The sequence below is a fragment of the Macrobrachium rosenbergii genome, chromosome 31 (genome assembly GCF_040412425.1).
Source record: "Macrobrachium rosenbergii isolate ZJJX-2024 chromosome 31, ASM4041242v1, whole genome shotgun sequence".
Classification (NCBI taxonomy): Eukaryota; Metazoa; Arthropoda; class Malacostraca; order Decapoda; family Palaemonidae; genus Macrobrachium; species Macrobrachium rosenbergii.
This window is the reverse complement of record NC_089771.1, coordinates 29995929-30017883: the sequence shown is the minus strand read 5'-3', so window position 1 is coordinate 30017883 and position 21955 is coordinate 29995929. Positions and strand designations below refer to the sequence as shown.

The window sequence follows — 21955 nt, the reverse complement described above, 5'->3', positions numbered from 1 at the left end:
CAAAATATTCAAAGTAACGACCACATTACGAGAACACCAAAACACAACAAGCTCCAATAAAAAAAAATATATAAAAAAAAACACCAAGCTCAAGCCAAAAACAATAAAATCTGTAAAACATAAAACTTCACCACCTACAAAAAACCTGCCCTGCGGCATTATGATAATTCGATGCGACACGAAAGAGGGATTTTACGTCGCCGTCTTGTATTCTCAACTTCCCGAGAGATATAACGACGATATTCAGATTCTCGTGGCATTACCTGTCAGTCGTTTCTCTTTTGATTTTTCAGATTCGTTTTATGCCTGTGGGCGTCACAGGGTAGTACTTCCGGCAATTGGCGCTACTCTATTCGGTCTCAAATGGATCTGAGGAGATTCGGTGACCGTAATCATGGGAGTCAAATCATTCATCCGTAAGGATTGCACGACACGCAAATTATATATATATATATATATATATATATATATATATATATATATATATATATATATATATATATATATATATATATATATATATATAATATACAAAAGCATAGAATATAATTAATGAGGAAACAAACATAAGCTACTGTAAATACAGCGGCCCACTCCCTTCCCATCTGAGACATGAAAACTTTCTCTCTCTCTCTCTCTCTCTCTCTCTCTCTCTCTCTCTCTCTCTCTCTCTCTCTCTCTCGAGATAAGGCACAAAAAATAAATAAGATCAAGGACGCCGGCAAGGCGAAGAGACTCACTCCGATCATAAAAGACGCGACTAACTTTCAAAGGAGCGAAAAGGTCGCGACGAAGAGGAATCTCTCAAAGGGCGAATCCAATGAGAGATTAGCAGTCTGGAAAAGAGAGAGAGAGAGAGAGAGAGAGAGAGAGAGAGAGTGGGCCACCATTTCAACTGCTGCGTGAGTAATTCCTCGGGGCAGAGAAGCTTCAGGGAGGAATCTGGTTACCCCAAAGGGACAAACGTCTTCGACGCTTCATTATCCCAGAATCCAACTGGAAGACGTTTACTAATTTTACGGGCTGTCCCAGAGAAAGAGCCCGTGCCAGCACAAGGCTGGATTAATCTACAACAGCAAACAACATCGTTTCCAAACGTTATACAAAGTTGTTGCTTATGCAAACCAACTCACTGTCCTATTTCGGGAAAGATGGTCAGTGTACGCGAGTTAAAACGTTTTCTTAAAAAATAATTAAAACGTTTTCTTGAAAAACAGCTAAAACGTTTTCTTGAAAAATAGCTAAAACGTTTTCTTAAAAATAGCTAAAACGTTTTCTTAAAAATAGCTAAAACGTTTTCTTAAAAATAGCTAAAACGTTTTTTAAAAAAAGCTAAAACGTTTTCTAAAAAAAAGCACAAAAACTGGTCAAGTTAGATGGTCAATGTACTACTATATCACTGAGGCCTAAATATATATATTCAAAACATTGACCCCAAAGATTAAGGCACACAAAAATCAAGGGAGAATCAAAACAAAACTTTAAAATTAACTGAAACGAAAAAGCTAAAAATGAACTGACTTTTGGCCTCTCTGCAGCGCACGCGGTTCGAACAGGGTTAATTCAAATAAGTTTTGCTTTCATTTTCCAAACTTCTCTTGAATAAGATAATCTCAGACCTTGCCCTGTTACTCATGAGCCTTTCTTAGCACTCTGGGAAAACGGGGCTTCGAAACTTCCCAACAAATCGTTCCTTTTTTGGTTTTCTGAAAAGAAAACTATTGTGCCGGCTTTGGCTGTCCGTCTGTAAGAACTTTCTGTAAGAAAGTTCTTACAGACGGACAGAACTTTTCTGTAAGAACTTTCCCTGTCCGCCTTCAGATCTTACAAACTACTAAGGCTATAGGGCTGCAAATTGGTATGTTGATCATCCACCCTCCAATCATCGAACATACCAAATTGCAGCCCTCTAGCCTCAGTAGTTTTTATTTTATTTAAGGTTAAAGGTAGCCATAATTATTATTATTATTATTATTATTATTATTATTATTATTATTATTATTATTATTATTATTATTATTATTATTATTATTTGTGGTAGGTGCATCGACGGTGATTTTATCACTGACTCCTTGTTTCAGCAAAGTGTAAAGTCTGTCTCTCTCACCATCCTGGGTGTATGGAATCGGAATATGAAATTTAGGCCAAAGGCCAAACGCTGGGACCGTTGAGTTCATACAACGCTGAAAGGGAAATTGGGAATAAAGAAGGTTTGAAAGGTGTAACGGAAGGAAAACCTCGCAGTTACACTATGAAGCAATTGGTAGAAGGTGGAAAGTAAGACGGAAGAAAGAGAATATGAACGGAGGTACAGTAAAAGGAATGAAACGGGTTGTAGCTAGGGGCCTAAGGAAGGCACGCTGCAAAGAACCTTAAGTAATGCCTACAGTGCACCATGCGAGATGCTCTGACGGCATTACCCCTATAAGTGGATCCTGGGTGTATGATGAGAGAAGCACACTTGATACAAACAATTAATATGAGAAAAAAAATGCATTTTCGATACTGTCCAAAATAGGACGAAATGACTAGCACAGAGAGAGAGAGAGAGAGAGAGAGAGAGAGAGAGAGAGAGAGAGAGAGAGAGAGAGAGAGAGAGAAACATCTTTCGACTGAGCTCCAAACGAAGATTGTTGGACATCATTAGGAGTAAATGGATATATATATTTTTTTCCACCAAATACCCTTTCTCCTTTCAGAGGGACTACCGTCAGATTTTCATCATTTCTTTTCAGATTAGGGGCTTCCTAGACCCCCGTCCTATCCTAGCCAGTTTCAAGAGGCCACCGACAGCTAATACGGACGAATGATTATGATATATTATATATATATATATATATATATATATATATATATATATATATATATATATATATACACATATATATGTTTCTGTACAGTCGCGGCACATAAAACTCAGCCACAGTCCGGTGGTGGCCTCAGCCAGGGTCCATGAAATTCTTAGCCGCGACCCACGAAACTCAGCCACGGTCCGGTGGTGGCCTGTATTGTGGCTAACTTTAACCATAAATAAAATCAAAACTACTGAGGCTAGAGGGCTGCAATTTGGTACTTTTGATGATTGGAGGGTGGATGATCAACACATCCATTTGCAGCCCTTTAGCCCTAGCAGTTTTTAAGATCTGAGGGCGGACAGAAAAAGTGTGGACAGGAAAAAGTGCGGACGGACAGACAAAGCCGTCTCAATAGTTTCCTTTGACAGAAAACTCACAATGGTTTCACGAAATAAAAAGCCTCATATTTAAAGAGACCAGTCATTCAAAACAAGCGACAGAAACGGAACTCAGAAAAAAAATGTTTCGTGAACAAACAAGATAACACCGCAAACCTCAAACGCACCTAAAAAGAGCCCACTAGAAAACGCGCCGTTTCAACGCGCCGTTTTCAAGCGCGTTTCGCTGACGCAATCATTACCCGCCGTGTCTCGTTAAAGAGTGATGGTAATTTGAAGAGTTTCGGAGTTTCATCTCGTTAGTGCCGAATGGAATGGGGGCATAGGGTTGAGTGCGCGATGAACGAGAGAGAGAGAGAGAGAGAGAGAATTCTCAAGTATAAAGAAACTGGGATAGTCTGATGTGAACAAGGAACGTGTTAGTGATACGTAGAACATGTTTGTTTAGTGATATTCTCTTTCCCTTAGCCTCTCCGTGACTTCTGTACTTGCTCTCTCTCTCTCTCTCTCTCTCTCTCTCTCTCTCTCTCTCTCTCTATACAGTATATATATACACACACAAATATATAATATATATATATATATATATATATATATATATATATATATATATATATATATATATATATATATATATATATATATACATAAACATGTACATATATATATACATAGAAAGAGAGAGAGAGAGAGAGAGAGAGAGAGAGAGAGAGAGAGAGAGAGAGAGAGAGAGAGAGAGAGAGAGGTTCTTGTGGAAATTACTACATATAAATATCTGGTGAACCAGACCATTATGTATTTACATCTATTATAAATATACAGAGATAGATACTCTGATAGATATAGATATATATAGATAAGATAGATAATATAGACAGATAGGCAGAGAGACACGCCAAACTCTCTCCCTCTGTAGCGAATTAAACTCTCCTCCCATCTGTTTACCAATCTATCTAAAACTCTCTCTCTCTCTCTCTCTCTCTCTCTCTCTCTCTCTCTCTCTCTCTCTCTCTCTCTCTCTCCAATAAATCATAGGAGACCCTTCCTCTTCTTCTTCCATTTCCAGAAGAAGAAGAAAAAAAAGAAGACGAAACGAGAGGATTAGCAAGGAATGGCGCCGTTCGTTGTAAGATAAGGAGACAAATTTCACTCGTTTTTCCTTAAGGCGGTGGGAAGAACGCCTCTTTTTAAAGATGATCTCTTCTTAGTGGATTTTTCCTCTTATTTTAGTTAGTTTATTTTTATTTAACTTACTTTATGTATGTATGTATGTATGTATGTATGTATGTATGTATGTATGTATGTATGTATGTATGTATGTATGTATGTATGTATGTATGTATGTATGTATGTATATATATATATAGGTCGAACTGGCGGGAGAATTTCACCTGAATTACTATCAAAATACCCTTTTACAGATGTGATCCGAGTCGGGACTCACATCTTAACCCTCCGAGCTGTAAACAACCCAAACATAGCAAAAATCAAATAAAACGAATACATCGGAAGAGAGGAATGATAGTGGAAGGGACAGAAGCAGTCCCCAGGGTACATTAGGTATGCTATCGGTGGGTACCTTAACTTTTCTTTGTACAGGTCTTGCAAAGTGACTTTCTCGGCGTCTGAATTGAAATACTCTGATGATTTCTGTCTCGTTTGCTTAGCATCGCTTGAAAGCTTTTGTGGCTTATTAATAATATTATTATTATTATTATTATTATTATTATTATTATTCAGAACATGAACCCTATTGATTTGAAAGAAGCCTTCAAGGGACACTAACTGAAATTCAAACTTCAAACGAATGTGGTGTTAATTTGAAGAAGTTACAGAAGGTAATAGGAAATACAGAAAGAAGAGGTCAGTTATTAGAAAAGAGAAGTAAACAAGTAATAAATAAAGAAACAAAAATGTAAATAAATTATTAAAATACAAGGAGAATTGCTTTAGGGTAGTCACGCGTTGATTCTTCGCTGGAACGTCTGATGGTAGCATTGCATAATGAGGACATTTGTTTATCTACTATACTGAAGGTTATCCTCCCCTGGGATACAGACTACCATTAATTTGCCAGTGCCATCGGCCTTTGCGCAAATAAACAAAATTATTGCTGACACAGCAAGTACAATAAAAAAAAAGTCATGGGATAGAAAAAAAAATCTTTTGTAAAGACCCATAAGCTTTTTCCTAACTTCTCAGATCATAATTGTGGGGAAGTTTGGGAAACTTTCGAGTTACATTTCCCCACACCCACCCCCGCCCCGGCCAAGTTTATAATTTCGTGGCTGGGATTTTACTTTTGAGAGAGAGAGAGAGAGAGAGAGAGAGAGAGTTCCTGTTGACATTAGCAGTATAAAGGAAAGATTCCACTATTCTCCTCCTCTCCTCCTCCTCTCCTCTCCTCTCCCTCCCTATTTTCCTCTCCCCCTCTTCCTCCATCTCCATCCTCCCCTCCATCTCCCCTGTCCTCCCCTCCCCCACCTCCTCCTCCCTCCCATCTCCCACTCCCTCCCCTCCCCCATCTCCCCGTCTTCCACCTCCTCCCCTCCCTCCCCTCCCTCCTCCCTCCTCCCTCCTCCTCCTCCCTCCTCCTCCTCCTCCTCCAGTTAATCACCGAGTCTTCCCAATGACCCTTCCCTGGGGACGTATACAATCTACCCCAAAACCGCACGAGAGCCTGTTGGTGGGAGAGAGAGAGAGAGAATTTCTCCGCCTCCGTTCCTCTGTCCCATTGAGTGCCACGAGATGGAACGGTCAGGTCGAAAAGGTTGGCTGCTTCCAGACTATAATGGAGATGGGGCAAAATGGAATTGGGGACTTGGAGGTTTATATATGGACATTATGTAACAACTGTGTGTATGTGTGTATATATGTATATGTGTATATATATATATATATATATATATATATATATATATATATATATATATGTGTGTGTGTGTGTGTGTGTGCATATATATTTATACACACACATACAATATATATATATATATATATATATTATATATACTGCTATATATGTATGTATATGTATGTATGTACGAGTATACATAAATATATATGAGTGTACAGATACACACATACTCGGAGTACACACACAGAACCAATGCATCAGCCCACTTTGAAAAAAAAAAAAAAAAAAAAAACTTAACTCCGCGAAATGTCCAGCGAGATATTAAGCAAACATTCAACCAGAGATACTTTGTTACGGCGTCCTTTGACGCACTCCCCAGAGTCTGTCGAAAATTCACGAGAGAAAATACGCGCCGTTTCCCTCTGATTAGAAAAATGGACCGCTCGGCCGTCCATCGCGGGAACTCCTGCTGAATCAACAACGCTGCAGAAAACGCGACAGGGCCGGGAAAATAGGTCCTTGGATCAGGGGGGAGGACTGAGAGTAAATAATGAGTGACTTATTCGTCGAGTGAGTGACGTGGGCGGAGATACGTTATTCATGAGGATGAGGTTCCCGGTGCGTTCGTGTCTTGATGTTTGCTTCGCTGGAATCGCCGGCGCTGTTTCGTGCGGGCTTGATGGCGCGCGCGCTTTGAGCCGCCGGGCCAGGCTGAGTGGAACCCGGCGCTGCCCAAATCAGTCTCCCCACTGCCTTCCCTATCCCCACCTGCCATGTCTGCAACCCACCTGGGCGGACAAACAGGTTTGCAGGAGGAGGGTGGATGTGTCATGTCTCATCCTACCCTCCCAATCCCTTAACTACCCAGCCCCACCTGAGGTGGACAAACGGGTTTGCAAGGAGGAGGGTGGATGTATCATTTCTCCTGTACCCTCCCAATCCCTACCTGCTCCAGCCCCACCCTGGGGCAGACAAACAGATCTGCAAGGGGTGGTGGATGTATCGTGTCTCCCTACCCCAGTTTGGAGGAGGGTGGATTTGTGATGTCTAGGGTGGATGTCGATCCCCTACCTCCTCCCGATCCCCAACCCGGGCTGGACAAACAAGAGAGACCCACTCCGGATTTCATTATTAGAGATAGATAAGCAGTAACATGACCAAAACTAGGAAGAATATAAGACTTAAACAAATTATCACCTAAAAAAAAAAACTTAAACATATTCATACTTCAACCTAGCACACAATTATTCTTGACCCAATCACGACACACGCAGCGAGCGAACCAGATCACGAATAAAAGAAAAAACTCACAAATCCGAAAACAAACAACACAAATCTTCGAAGGACAATCAAAGGGAAAAAGTGAACAGCGAATAAATACATAAACATCCAGCAACGAGAAAGGTAAATATTAGGATAAATCACGCCAGGAAAATTTCAACCTTCAACTCGGGTTGTTCAGAGCAGAGTCCACCAAAGGAACGAGGGATAATCAATTACGAAAGAGAAGAGAGAGAGGAAACCTTACAACCTCTTTTTTTTTTATTTTACAAACAACGTCTCAAGTCGTCTACATCATGATAAACATGTCATCGTAACGACGAAACTCTCGACGAAAAGAATGGAACTTGACGTCCAGCCCTGGAAGAGAATGGGGTAGACAGGAGAGAGAGAAATACACAAATTCCTATGAAGAATATACATATATACATATGTGTAAAAAAATATATATACATGTATCTATGTAAACATTTTTATATATACATATCTATCTATAAAGAACGACAAAATTCACGAAGGAAGAGAAGTAATGGGTTTCCTTTTTTTCTAGTGCTGCCCAAGTAGGCCTTTTCGACTGTTATCTCCATTGTTTCTCTCCTTCGTGGATTTTGACAATCTATATATCCATCATGTTCCATTTTTTCGTGATTCTGTTATAAATATCCATCTATTATTACTACAATTCTATATATATATATATATATATTCATCATGTTCCATATTTTCTATATATGATTCGGTTATATATATCACATCTACATATATATATATATATATATATATATATATATAATTTTATATATATATATATATATATATATATATATATATATATATATATATATATATATATACATGCACTACCATAATACATACTTCACTCACAAACTGTTTAAAAATTTCAAGTAACTCTAGTCTTTCCCAAAATAATTTTTTCCGGAAAATAATATTCCCTGAATTGTTCAATCTATCAAGCTCAAGAACGAATGGTCCATTCGACCTCACACCTTAAACACCTGTAATATTTGAAAAAGAAATTCCATTTCTCTATATAGACCCCTTGAGTGCCCTTCCATCCCAGCCTGAGTTTCTCAATACCCAGCTGCAGGGTATGTCTATCCTATCATTTACAATATGTCACATATCCTATCATTTATGATATATCACTATCATTTATAATATGTCACATATCCTATCATTTGCAATATGTCACATCATACCCTATCATTTATAATATGTCATATCATGCCCTATCATTTATAATATCTTCTGTCATTCGTTTTTAGATCTGTCGAATAAGATATACGGCTGAATGCCAATTAATTCGTCGAGTAATTAATCTAGCGCCATACACTACACGTTCTATTCATAGGTGCCCGGAATTTTATCAGGGTAAGATGATAAACAATGGGTAAGTTAATCATTTCAATAAGGGAAGAACTTCAAAATTATATTATGGCTACAAAAGGTATATCAAAAATGAGTATCTTACGAACAAAGCCCTGTGGTCAAATGTATACACACACATGCATGTGTATAGGTACATACATATATATATATATATATATATATATATATATATATATATATATATATATATATATATATATACTTACTGTAGTCCTGTTTCACTTTATTTCGCTGAGTGTGTCAAGCCTCCCTATCCAAATGCTGTTGCGTGTGAATAGTCAACGAGTGTGTCAGTCAGTGTGATCAGTTCTGGACTGTGGAAGTCTTAGCCTTCCTCCATAATTCCTGAGTCATTTGGACTTCTAATTCCAGAAAGCAGTGAATTCTAAGCTTTCTCCATAATTCCTGACTCATCTGGTCTTCCAGTTCCAGAAAGTAGTGAATTCTAAAACTTTCTCCGTAATTCCTGACTAATTTGGCCTTTCAGTTCCAAAAAGACGTGAATTCTTTGCCTTTCTCCATAATTCCAGACTCATTAGACCTTCCAGTTCCAGAAAGACTTGGATTCTTAGCCTTTCTCCATAATTCCTGACTCATCCGGTCTTCCAATTCCAGGAAGACATTAATTCTTTGTCTTTATCTAAGACGTGTTGGTTATTAACCGATTTAGGTTCACTGTGACAACATTCTTGCAGTGAACAAACTTGATTTGGGCAATCATGGCAGCCATAAGTAATAAGTAAATTTCAGATATAAACGAAAAACACAACAATCAAAAGACAATACGCAAGGAACACACAGAAAAAACCCTAACGAGAAACACTGACCTTTAAAAACAACAACAAAAAATTCTAACGAACTTGATCTGAGCAGGCGTTACCACCACCAATAATACACGAAAGCAAAAAGCTACCAAGAAGAAAAAAACATCAAAATAAAAAAAAGACAACATGCAACGAACCGAGAAATAAAACAGAATATAGAATTCAGGCACTGGGACCTATGAGGTCACTCAGCGCTGAAATGGAAACTGACAGTAAAAGGTCTGAAAGGTGTAACAGGTGGAAAATCTCAAAGCAGAGTTGGACTATGAATCAATTGTTAGGAGCGGGTGGAAAGTAAGATGGAAGAAAGAGAATATGAAAGGAGGTACAGTAAAAGGAACGAAAGGGGTGCAGCTAGGGGTCGAAGGCCACGCTGCAAAGAACCTTCTGTAATGCCTGGAGTGCACTAACCCCCTACGGAGAATAAGCCCTTTTGAGAAACACTGATCAAGGCAAATCCTCACACTTTAAAAATAACAAAATAAATATTATGATCCCCCAAACTTCCAACTAAAGAAAATAAAAGGAAAAAACAACCTTGAAAATACACAATTTTCCCATTCCAAAACACAGACCTCATTCCCGACGTTAAATTTCTCAAAGGCTTTTAATACTTTATTCCCGTGGGATTAAGGCGGTTCCAGACCCGCTCTCCTTCAAAGGGAATGGAATGACCTCCTTAAGAATTACGCCGTAGATAATTTCTGGATTATTTTGCCTGAGAGACATGAAAGCTTCTTCTACCTTGAATAAAAAAGGAAAAAAAATGACGGGTGACCTACTGCCCTCAAGAAACAGATGAGAGAATGAAGAAGGGAAAAGAGAAATTGCTCACCAAAAAAAAAAAAAAATATGATGGAAACAGATGAGAGGAATGACCTACCTTTATGAACCTAATGAAACAGATGAGACTGAAGAAGGAAAAGAGAAATCTCTAACCTAAAAAAAAAAAAAAAAATATGGATGCTTACTCTCCAGTGACAAGACGCCTCTTCAAAACTGGAAGGTTATAGGAGTCAAAATAATCGGCATGGGGTAAATTACAAAAAAATGTCTGTACACGACAAGAGACGGAAACAAGAAATTTGAGAACTAGTTTATTGTGTAAATTATCTCTTTAAACCCATATTTATTATATAGTAATAGTAGCAGTTGTATTAGTACTGGTATCATCACGGGAGGTAAACAAAACTGTAGCACATTAGAAACCTTCCGTAGAATATTTACAGAAACTTCAATTCCTTGATTATTTCGCTTGGGAGACATGAAAGCCGCCCCCCAAAAAAAAAAAAAGATGGAATGGGTAATCTGCTGCCCAGAAGAATACGAATGAGAGAGAGAGAGAGAGAGAGAGAGAGAGAGAGAGAGAGAGAGAGAGAGAGGGGGGTAAGCCTATTCTCAAAGTGACAAGACACCTCTTCAAAGTTGGAAGATTATATGGGGGGGGGGAAATCCCCCTTTTTCACTCTATGCTCCAGACAAGGTGGCTGGTGAGGAGTCCTGGAACTAAGGTGCTACTGAAACTAATCGAACCACATGCAATAATTATGGTGAGCAATCTATTCAATTTAAGAATTCTTCTCCTCATGGTTCGCAAATCCACGACAAGCACGTATACAGTATTAGGTGATAATCTGGATAAAACTTTAACTTCAAGTATTTATATATATATATATATATATATATATATATATATATATATATATATATATATATATATATATATATATATATAAATTTTATTACATTATGTCCTTTAAAATAAATTGTTTAATAAACCGTGTCCTAAGGCATAGGAACCCCAAGTGGGGGGCTGAAAACCCCCTTTAGCCTCTCTCTCTCTCTCTCTCTCTCTCTCTCTCTCTCTCTCTCTCTCTCTCTCTCTCTTAACGGACACCACTAGCGTCAAGTAAGTGTAGATTAATTACCCAGCTAATGTAAAGTTCTCAGGCGTCACAAAATCAAAGGTCACTGTCGACCGAGTCACTGAGGACTGCCAATATAAAGTGACAACAGTAAATGGTGTAATTACAACACCGCAACCCTGAGGAGTCCTGATTGTTCAGAGTGCTGATGGCGTAATGGACCTCAAGGCAGGTAAACGCCTACCTGGTGTGACATACGCATAATAATTTATATAATGAACTGTAAGGCATCGGAAATAAACTAATATAAATCTACCTTTATACCTCTGATATTTCCTTGAGAGAGAGAGAGAGAGAGAGAGAGAGAGAGAGAGAGAGAGAGAGAGAGAGAGATATATCAGAGATAACTAATAAAAATCTTCCTCTACGTCTTGATACTCCCTAAAAGAGAGAGAGAGAAATAATATGACAACAGAAATAACTAATGAAAATCTTCCTCTATATCTTTGATATTTCATTAAAGAGAGAGAGAGAGAGAGAGAGAGAGAGAGAGAGAGAGAGAGAGAGAGAGAGAGAGAGACCCAGTCTGGCAGAAGCACCAAGACCCAAAAAGCGAATTCGAAAACGAGGAGAAAGGAAACTCATTCCCTCAATTACCCATGCATCGAGCGTCTCCCCGTACGAACGTCGTACAAGGCGCTGCGTAATAAAGTTTTTAAAAAAATCCTCCCTGATAAGAAATGAAGGGAATTTGAAAGGTACATATATTTTTTCGAGATCAAACTGACGTACTCCATTTTTCGTAGGACGTTAATCTTACGAGAAAGGCATTTATATGAGGGCCCGTTTCCATGAAGAGCTCAATGGAGCTTTAGGCTTTAACGACGAAAAATGCGTCGTAAAAAGGGTGTCCCCTTCAAGGTACTCGTGGAAAACAAAGAAAAAAAGGCGAATTGATTGCCAGCATTGCTAATCATTTTAAGACATACAGAACAGAGAAAGAGTGAGAGAGAGCCAAGAGAGACTATACAACTTTAAGACACACAGACAAAGAGAGAGAGAGAGAGAGAGAGAGAGAGAGAGAGAGAGAGAGAGAGAGCCAAAATATCTAATCATTTTAAGACATACAGAACGAGAGAGAGAGAAAGAGAGAGAGAGAGAGCCAAATAGAGACCAAAATACCCCAACAACTTTAAGACATACAGAACGAGAGAGAGAGCTGAGAGAAATACGACATACAGAGACAGAGAGAGAGAGAGAGAGAGAGAGAGAGAGAGAGAGAGAGAGAGACAAAATACCTAATAACTTCAAGACATACAAACCAACTGAAAAGACATAAACTGAGCACAAGGCGTCTTTTTCATTCCTATATAATCGTTTTTAGTTTTCTGTAAAAGAAAACTCTTGTGCCGGCTTTGTGTCTGTCTGTCCGTCCGCACCTTATTCTGTCCGCACTTTTTCTGTCCGTCCTCAGATCTTAAAAACTACTAAGGCTAGAGGGCTGCAAATTGGCATGTTGATCATCCACCCTGCAATCATCAAACATACCAAATTGCAGCCCTCTAGCCTCTGTAGTTTTTATTTTATTTAAGGTTAAACTTACCCAAAATCGTGCTTTTGGCAACGATATAGGACAGGCCAACACCGGGCCGTGGCTAAAGTTTCATGGGTCGCGGCTCATACAGCATTATACCGAGACCACCGAAAGATACATTCATTTTCGGTGGCCTTGAGTGTACGCTGTAACGGCTGTACAGAAAACTCGACTGCGCCGAAGAAACTTCGGCGCATTTATTACTTTCAAATAAATTTAATACATAATTAACTGTGGGCACTGTTTTACAAAGAATCTATAATTACTTTCGTTATTTCTATATTACTTCGTTTTATATCGTCAACCTGAAACAACTTTCCTTTTACATTACGTTGGAAATAAATTACTGTTGACTAAGACACTGACATCACACGGAAATTATTATTTTTACGTGTCGCAATATTAAAAATTAATAATTCAAGGTAGTCATCATCATTCTAATTGGGTGCCATTTGTCCACCTTTTCAGTAAGTATGGTATTCGTATAAGCCAATGGCAAATGCATCCCTCAAACATTTTCGTTAACTATAAGGTCACATGATTCGTTTTATAGAATAATAATAAGTGTTTTAAAGCCCTGCCGTCGTAGTGTACCATTGCCCCACAGGGTACGGAGGTTCTACCAGCGACCAACGGCGTTTTTCACTTGCAAAAAACCAATATTAATGACAACTTCTTTCTTCGAAAAACCACAACCAGGTTTCGAAGCTTCATATTGAATAGAATTGAATTGAACACAGAAATTAGACCAAAAGGCCAAGCGGTATATACAGTATAAAAACATGTATATATATATATATATATATATATATATATATATATATATATATATATATATATATATACATATATATATAAACCATGATAATATATATAAACCATAACTCAGTAAAACCCTAAACAACATTCCAGATTCCATGATTTCAACACCAACGGCTGAATACCTTTAAAGGTGTACATTTTTTTTCGTTCCGGTTCTGTGCGTCCTAAAAGTCTACTCAGAAAAACAAAAATACAACACAAGGAAAATACTCGCGACATATTTTTGGACGTGACAACATGCAGCGAGGATTTAGCAGACCCGGACACACTGAATGCAGAGAGAGAGAGAGAGAGAGAGAGAGAGAGAGAGAGAGAAACAAACTTTATTATTACATATATATATATACATATATATATGTATATATATATATATATATATATATATATATATATATATATATATATATATATATATATATATATACACAATGATCTTCCCAATTATTATTATCGCGCGTACCCACACACACAAACACACACACCCCTAAAGTGCAGCGCTACGCAACTGTAATAACAGCACATACCCACCGCCTCGCAACAATTAGTGAAGTAAGCACTCGGCATCTCCGTTTAAAATTCCCGCGGGCGACGCCATTGTTAGCGGTGAAAAGTCCCTTTCTTTTCCCTTCCATAGATCTCTTGTCGTGCTTTCCCCGAGAGACGAGCGTAAGTGCGCCGAGAGAGAGAGCGTATTCACGCCCGTGATGACAGCATCACAAAAGAATAAGAACATTATGGAGTATACCCGAGTCATAATAATGGTATATTCGAAGCACAGGTCTTCTTGAGAGAGAGAGAGAGAGAGAGAGAGAGAGAGAGAGAGAGAGAGAGAGAGAGAGAGAGAGGGGGAGGGGACTTCAACAACAGGGGGAATACGTGGATCTATTACATATATATATATATATATATATATATATATATATATATATATATATATATATATATATATACTCTATATACTATATATATTTTTTTTTATTTATAAATTATATAACTATATATCTAATATATACATATATATATATATGTGTGTGTGTGTGTAGAGAGAGAGAGAGAGAGAGAGAGAGAGAGAGAGAGAGAGAGAGTAGGACGAGAGAGAGAGAGAGAGAGGACGGCCTTATGCCAGCACGAACCGCAAGTGTGATAAGAAGTGAAAGAACTCTGATCAACCAACAGAGACAGAATATATGAACGTACGGCTGACTTCTTAAAATGAACGTATATCCGATTTTTTTTAAATGAAGGTATGGCTGATTTTTCTAAAAGAACGTATGGTTAATTTTTTAAATGAACGTATGGCTGATTTTTTAAATGAACGTATGGCCGATTTTTTAAATGAACGTATGGCAGATTTTTTAAAAGAACGTATGGCTAATTTTTTTTAAATGAACGTATGGCTGATTTTTCTAAAAGAACGTATGGCCGATTTCTTTAAACGAACGTATGGCTGATTTTATAAATGTGCGTATGGCTGATTTTTTAAATGAACGTATGGCTGATTTTTTAAATGAACGTATGGCTGATTTTGTAAATGAACGTAAGGCCGATGTTTTAAAAGAACGTATGGCGGATTTTTTTAAAAGGAACGTATGGCCGATTTTCTAAAACGAACGTATGGCCGATTATTTTAAACGAACGTATGGCTGATTTTTTAAATGAACGCATGGCTGATTTTTTAAAATGAACTTATATCCGATTTTTTAAAACGAAGGTATGGCTGATTTTTAAAAATGAACGTATGGCCGATTTTTTTAAACGAACGTATGGCCGATTTTTTAAAATGAACACACGGCTGATTTTTCAATGGAAGGGACCGCTCAAATGATGAGTGGATGAGAATTCCTTCTTAAGTAGAACACTGAAGGAAGGAGTTGCAAGCAAAAGCAAAAGCAATTAACGAAATAAATGCTAACGAAAGCAGAAGTGACTGAAGAATTTAGGCCACAGGCCAAGCACTGGGACCTATGAGGTCATTCAGCGCTGAAACGGAAATTGACAGTGAAAGGTCTGAAAGGTGTAACAGGAGGAAAACATCGCACCGGCCGCACAATGAATCAACTGTCAGGAGAGGGTGGAAATAAGGTGGAAGAAAGGGAATATGAAAGGAGGTACAGTAAAAGGAACGAAAGAGGTTGCAGCTATGGGTGAAAGGGACCCTGCAAAGAACGTTAAGTAATGCCTACAGTGCACCGCATGAGGTGCGCTGACGGCACTAACCCTCCCCCCCCAAACTTTTAACAATGAAGACACAATTAAAAAAAAAAACAAGTTTCACCGAGAAACACTGAGAAGAGTTTTCCGCTAAAAAACCAGACATGATTTAAAATGTATGTTCCTTACCTGTACCAAAAGTTGGGCTTCGGCTCCACTTCAAAGAAAACAACAACATAAATAAGCCTCGGCTCTACATCAAAGAAAACAACAACATAAATAATTAACACTCACCAACCCAAATCAGCTCAGTGCTGAAAGTAAAAAAAAATAAATATCAGCATCAATATTCGTACAATAACTGCAAGGTAATAATAGAAAATTTTTTAACAAATTCTACATTAAAAAAAACACAAACATACTTTAAACAAGTGAATAAATAATAAATAATAAGCCAATGAAATCAAGGTCTCAACAGAACTCTGAACAAAACATAAAAATAGAACCAGGTATAAACCATCTATACGTATCGGAGTTCTACTGAGGCATTGCCTTGGCAACTCGCTTGTGCTTTTGTTATCTCAACCAGCCATTCGTGCAGAGAGAGAGAGAGAGAGAGAGAGAGAGAGAGAGAGAGAGAGAGAGAGAGAGAGAGAAATGCATCTTCCGTCTCCATACCAACCACCGAAAGCAACATTAAGATGATAAAGTGAACTCCTATCCCCAAGGATATTTTCCCTGAATATCTGAGAGAGAGGAGAGAGAGAGAGAGAGAGAGAGAGAGAGAGAGAGAGAGAGAGAGAGAAGAGAGAGAGGTACAATAATTCTCTGGACCGTGCATTTAAAACTCAGCCCTCACTACAAATGGAGTTCCTATTCTCTCTTAAAAGCTCGTGGACAGAAATTATTATCTTATATACTGCTAAACAGTTAAAAAAATATATGATAAACAGTAGTTAAATCATAATGATATACTACTTTTAATTTTAAATTAATGTACTTTGATGCATGTTCTTGAATTTCACGCAAAAACGCTTTTATTAGACATGCTATTTCTGAGCAATTCCTCCATTTATCAGCAAGAATTTTGTGCAGTTTCAACTCTTTCTGGATTCAGAATCGAGGAAATATGCTTTCTCCAGAAGGGCTTAACTTGATGTTTACAAAACCGAGAGCGGTGCGTGTTTCACAAGCCACTGGATAATTTTTAGTAACATTACCAAGGAAGTTACAAAAAAATCTTTTTCTGTCTCGCCCTAAAAACTAAAGAAACAATGTTTCAATAATATCCACACACACACACACACACACACACACAGGTAAGAACGCTACTGGATAATTTTTAATAACATTACTAAGAAGTAAAAAAAAAAAAATTTGTCTCCCCACAAAGAACTAAAGAAACAATTTGGTTCAATAACACACAAAAAAAAACACACACACACACACGCAAGAAAAAAAGACTAAGAGTATTCGCATATAAGAAAAGGAAACGCAAGAATGAAACCCTTGGGTTATTAAGGCTCGGGGAAAGGGCACGTTTGTTACAATCAACAAGCCACAAAGGTCTCATACTCGGCATTATTTACGCGCGGGACTGGGGGTGGGTGGGGTGGAAGAAACCTGTCGCGGGTGATTTCCTAAGCCAGCAGGCAACGATGCTTCCTCCCCCCTCTCTCTCTCTCTCTCTCTCTCTCTCTCTCTCTCTTTCTCTGTCTCTCTCTCTCTCTCTCTCCACCTATTCCCCGTCCCCAGTCCCTCAACAACCTACCGGCAACGAAGCTTCCCGACATCCACCTCCTCTCTCTCTCTCTCTCTCTCTCTCTCTCTCCTCTCTCTCTCTCTCTCTCTCCCTCTCTCTCTCTCTCTCTTTAAATGTCCAAGAACAGAGCTCGAGACAACGCCATACTATCATATATAACATAATAAAAATATGGTACGAGAGTGAAACCGTGTAAAGTAATTTGTTTATTTGCGCGTAAAACCTAAAAGAATGTTTGGAGTTTGTTTATTTGAGCATAAAACCTAAAAGAATATTTGGAGTCAGACAGCAGGCCAGAGTTAGAAATTCTACTGTAAAGTAAAGTATGGAAGTTCCATAGGCCTATGTAGATAAGATAAATAAAATGGATATGGTGAATGGCTTGGACATAACATCGTTTCACCTGACCTCTTACAGGCACCAGCAGAGTTGAGGACCCAGACTCACTTGGATGAGAAACACGAGAAAGAAAACTAGAAATGAGTGGAGACTTGTGAAAGCAAAAGAAAGAATATGAGCCACGGAGTTGACGGCGATGATGATGAAGAGGGTTAAAGTAGGAAAAAATTGTAGACGAAGACGCAACAGGAATGTTTCGAATCAGATTCGACTGTTTTTATATTGTTCCGAATTCTCAAAGCCATTCATGAGGAAAGTTCCCGAAGTAAATTAAAATGCTACAAAGGGGTGCAGCTAGGGGCCGAAGTTACGCTGCAAACACCCCTTTAGTAATGCTTACAGCGGAACGGGTGCGGCACACTGAAGGCACTAGCCCGCTGCAGGGGTGACAGTAAGGGGAAAAACACAAAATCCTAGCTGGCAACTCAGCCTGGTCGTAACTGACAGCTCACATCTGGTGATGATCGAGTCCAGAATGTTACAGTAAACACGTCGTAACAAAATAAATAACGTGATCTGTCAGTGTTCCTCAGTAACTAGAACTTCGTCAGGATCTACAAAAAACAAATGTATATTTATCAGTACAAATAAACCTTCTTTTAAGCTAGGGCAGTGTGTACTTCCCATGTTTATAATGTTGTAATGGCTTCATTCGCATAGTAACAAGTTTGACAGATCATCACTGATGGGGAAGTCCTGTAATCAGTGACGTCACTTACTCGGAAAACACGTGACGTAAATAAAGTTTTGGCAACTTTCAGTAGGTTAAACAAGGTTTAAGAATTAATGTAAAAAGTTTCACTGCGAACATTCGGAGAAACTTCACGAATCACGTACGTAATTTTCAAGGTTTAAGATTTAATGTAAAGAGTTTCACTTTGAACATTCGGAGAATCTTCATGAATCGAGCACGTAATCTTGCCAGAAACACGAATCTTCCCGTTCCGTTTATATCGACATATATCTTTGCAATCTCCATCCAGCAGCTTCTCAATACCGTCATTCTGTTTAAGACGAAGAATTATCCTTCATGTTGGACTTTAAAAACCTTTATTCTTTTTTTATAAGGTTTCCCCAAGGGGGCGCCCGGGATTGAACCGGGGACCTCTCGATCTGCAGTCGAATGCTCTACCACTGAGCTACACCCCCGTGTGTTCGGATACCTATATTACGGTGAAAATAAAGTCTTTTCTACCATTTAATTTTATTTTCTTTTTCACATAATGCAACTTTCTAATGCAGGGGGTCCACCTACATCAGATGGAGATGGTCAATATACGTGATTTTTGCGATACCTTGAAATTTGTAAGACGTTGTCTACAATTTCATAAGATTAACTAATACAACGCACACACACACACACACACACATTATATATATATACAAACACCTACATTTTTCACACACGTACAAAATATACATAATCATATATATATATATATATATATATATATATATATATATATATATATATATATATATATATATATATATATATATATATATATGTATATATATATATAATATATATATATATATATATATATATATATATATATATATATATATATATAAAACAAACCAATTCTAATTCCAATGTGATACCAAAAGAAACTTTCATACCCTCAGCCACTTCATATGGCTACAGAAAGGCCTCATCAACTGGGCTGACTTCCCCTTCACACACACACACACAACACTGCCACTCACCTTATCTCGTGATAAACTCGTGTACAACTTGGATGTTATATTGACCTTCCAACCCATCACCTTTTGTACTCCATATTAACACACACTTTTTTAGTTTACAGTACCTCTCCTTCCTCATAACAACTCCTAGTCATATGAGCTTTTCATCAACTTACCATTCTCAGTTCTCACTTCATGTCCAAACCACTTCAAATCACTCTGATCCATCTTGTCACCTTTGCAAAATCCTAAATTTCTCATGCTGTCGACTTTCCTCACCCCAGATACACTTCTCAAACAATAAAACCTCAAGTCTTCTCCTTTTTCTTACACTGCATTCAAAATGCAATTTTCGCCTTCATTAAAACAAACTTACATTGAAATTTTCCTGTACCAATCCTGTGATTACCCTTCTCCCCACTGTGCCATCATCACTCACACCTCATATTCCATGCACAATAATATTCATTGTTCAACATTCCTGGATTCAGTTTACTCTGTACCTTATTCCTACTAACGTTTACTTTCAACTGCCTCACAAAACGACCACTTCCAAACTGGAGAAGCTGGGTAATAAGCATGCTCAGAGAACCTGGTGTCAACCCTATCTACAACAGAGGTCCCACCCACATGTGAGCAAATCTGGTTGCCAATCACCAAGAGAGTGCTTAGTCTTAATCAAGCGAGACTTCCTCTGAAGGAGGAATGGATAGAGAAAGATTAAGAAGAAGGGCACAAAGAGTTCAATGACGATGGGGAGGATGAATACAGGTATGTTAAGTGTTTCTTCCCCTTACTCCATCCACAAGTCCTAGTCTCCTCTACTACTGTAGAAGACATGTCGAGGCAGGTAGTAGTGTCAGAGGAGCAAGACCTATACTTCAAGATAACTAGTGAATACCATCTGGCCTTCCTCAGCTGCTACCAAACCTTTCCACTGAGAAGACCAGTCAGCACACCCTTCACACGACCTACCACTGCAGAACAACAAAAGCTGGCTACACATCACCTGCTGATGTCCTTCACGCTTTTCGTTGTTCAATTTTCTTGTTCAAACCTATGATGAACACACTATGCAGTATATAATATAAAAAAATTAAGTTTCAACTCGTCAATCAGCACAGTAAGATGTCATAACTTGACCTAAACCAGAGAAAAAGTGCCAGCTTACGACAGGTGTGTGGGAGTTTCCCCTCACTCAACCTGATCCTTCAATTAAACATATTATCACCAAGTTTCAACAACAGTTTCCACCCCATGCCAAGGAATACTCGTTTATAAAAAGCAAGGGTTTGTATTTCCATAAGAAATCTGATGGGTTCATATAATGGTTTTAGTAGAACTGCCTACATCACCCTCTTGTTATGAGGCAGAGGACAAGAAGTCAAGCCTTATGACCAGAAGCTTTAAGATAAGATCCCCAGTTGAGAAGACCAACTACACTGTGGCCCATCTAGCAAGCATTCAAGCCTGACTGCTGCCTTGCAAGGAAAGGATGAAGGATGAAGGATGAGAGACAGCAGTTGCTCACCCACTCAACATCCTGTATTATGTCATTTGAGTATGTTAGGCAACATGCTTTTCTGTGCAAGAGGAGAGAGGACACTGCACACAACTACTGAACAGCCACTGAAGTACTAAGAAGGTGTCCAAGGTCTTGTGGAGCTGTCTGTGAGGTAAAGTGAGGTAAAGTTATTCTTATGCTAGAGATGATCTAACGCCCCTGGCTTTGTGAGCTCTTGTCCAGGCCATATGACCACCCTCCTTGCAGGATGAACCATATGTCTGTTGGATCAATCCATGAAGCCAAAAGGAAATAATGTTCTTGGACACCTCCTATTCCCCAACAAACTACCAAGAAAATCCAACAAACTGGCCTCTGAGGTGGGTGCTCAATAGACAGTGCTGCAGGACTCGCACTAGGCACAAATACATTTCATCCAGCTCTCCACTAACAAATTCTTAGAGGGAGAGAGGGAATAAAATAAGACAAATTCTTGCAGGGAGGGAATAAAAAACAAATTCTTGGAGGAGGGAATAAAAAACAAACATTCTTGGAGGGAGGGAATAAAAAACAAACAATCTCTGAAGGAAGGAACCAAAATGTC

At 38.4% G+C, this 21955-nt stretch overlaps 1 protein-coding gene and 1 non-coding gene across 2 annotated transcripts in view; both read right to left on the bottom strand.

Annotated features, from left to right (window-relative positions):
- LOC136855316 (uncharacterized) overlaps positions 1–21955 on the bottom strand; it is a 612714-nt gene that overhangs the window by 588176 nt on the left and 2583 nt on the right. The window contains exon 2 of the mRNA XM_067132221.1: positions 16292–16311. The gene's annotated coding sequence lies outside the window, so the exon portion shown is untranslated. The remainder of the gene's footprint in view (positions 1–16291; positions 16312–21955) is intronic.
- Positions 19236–19307, bottom strand: TRNAC-GCA (transfer RNA cysteine (anticodon GCA)). Its single transcript has one exon. It is a non-coding gene; the product is annotated as a tRNA-Cys (tRNA).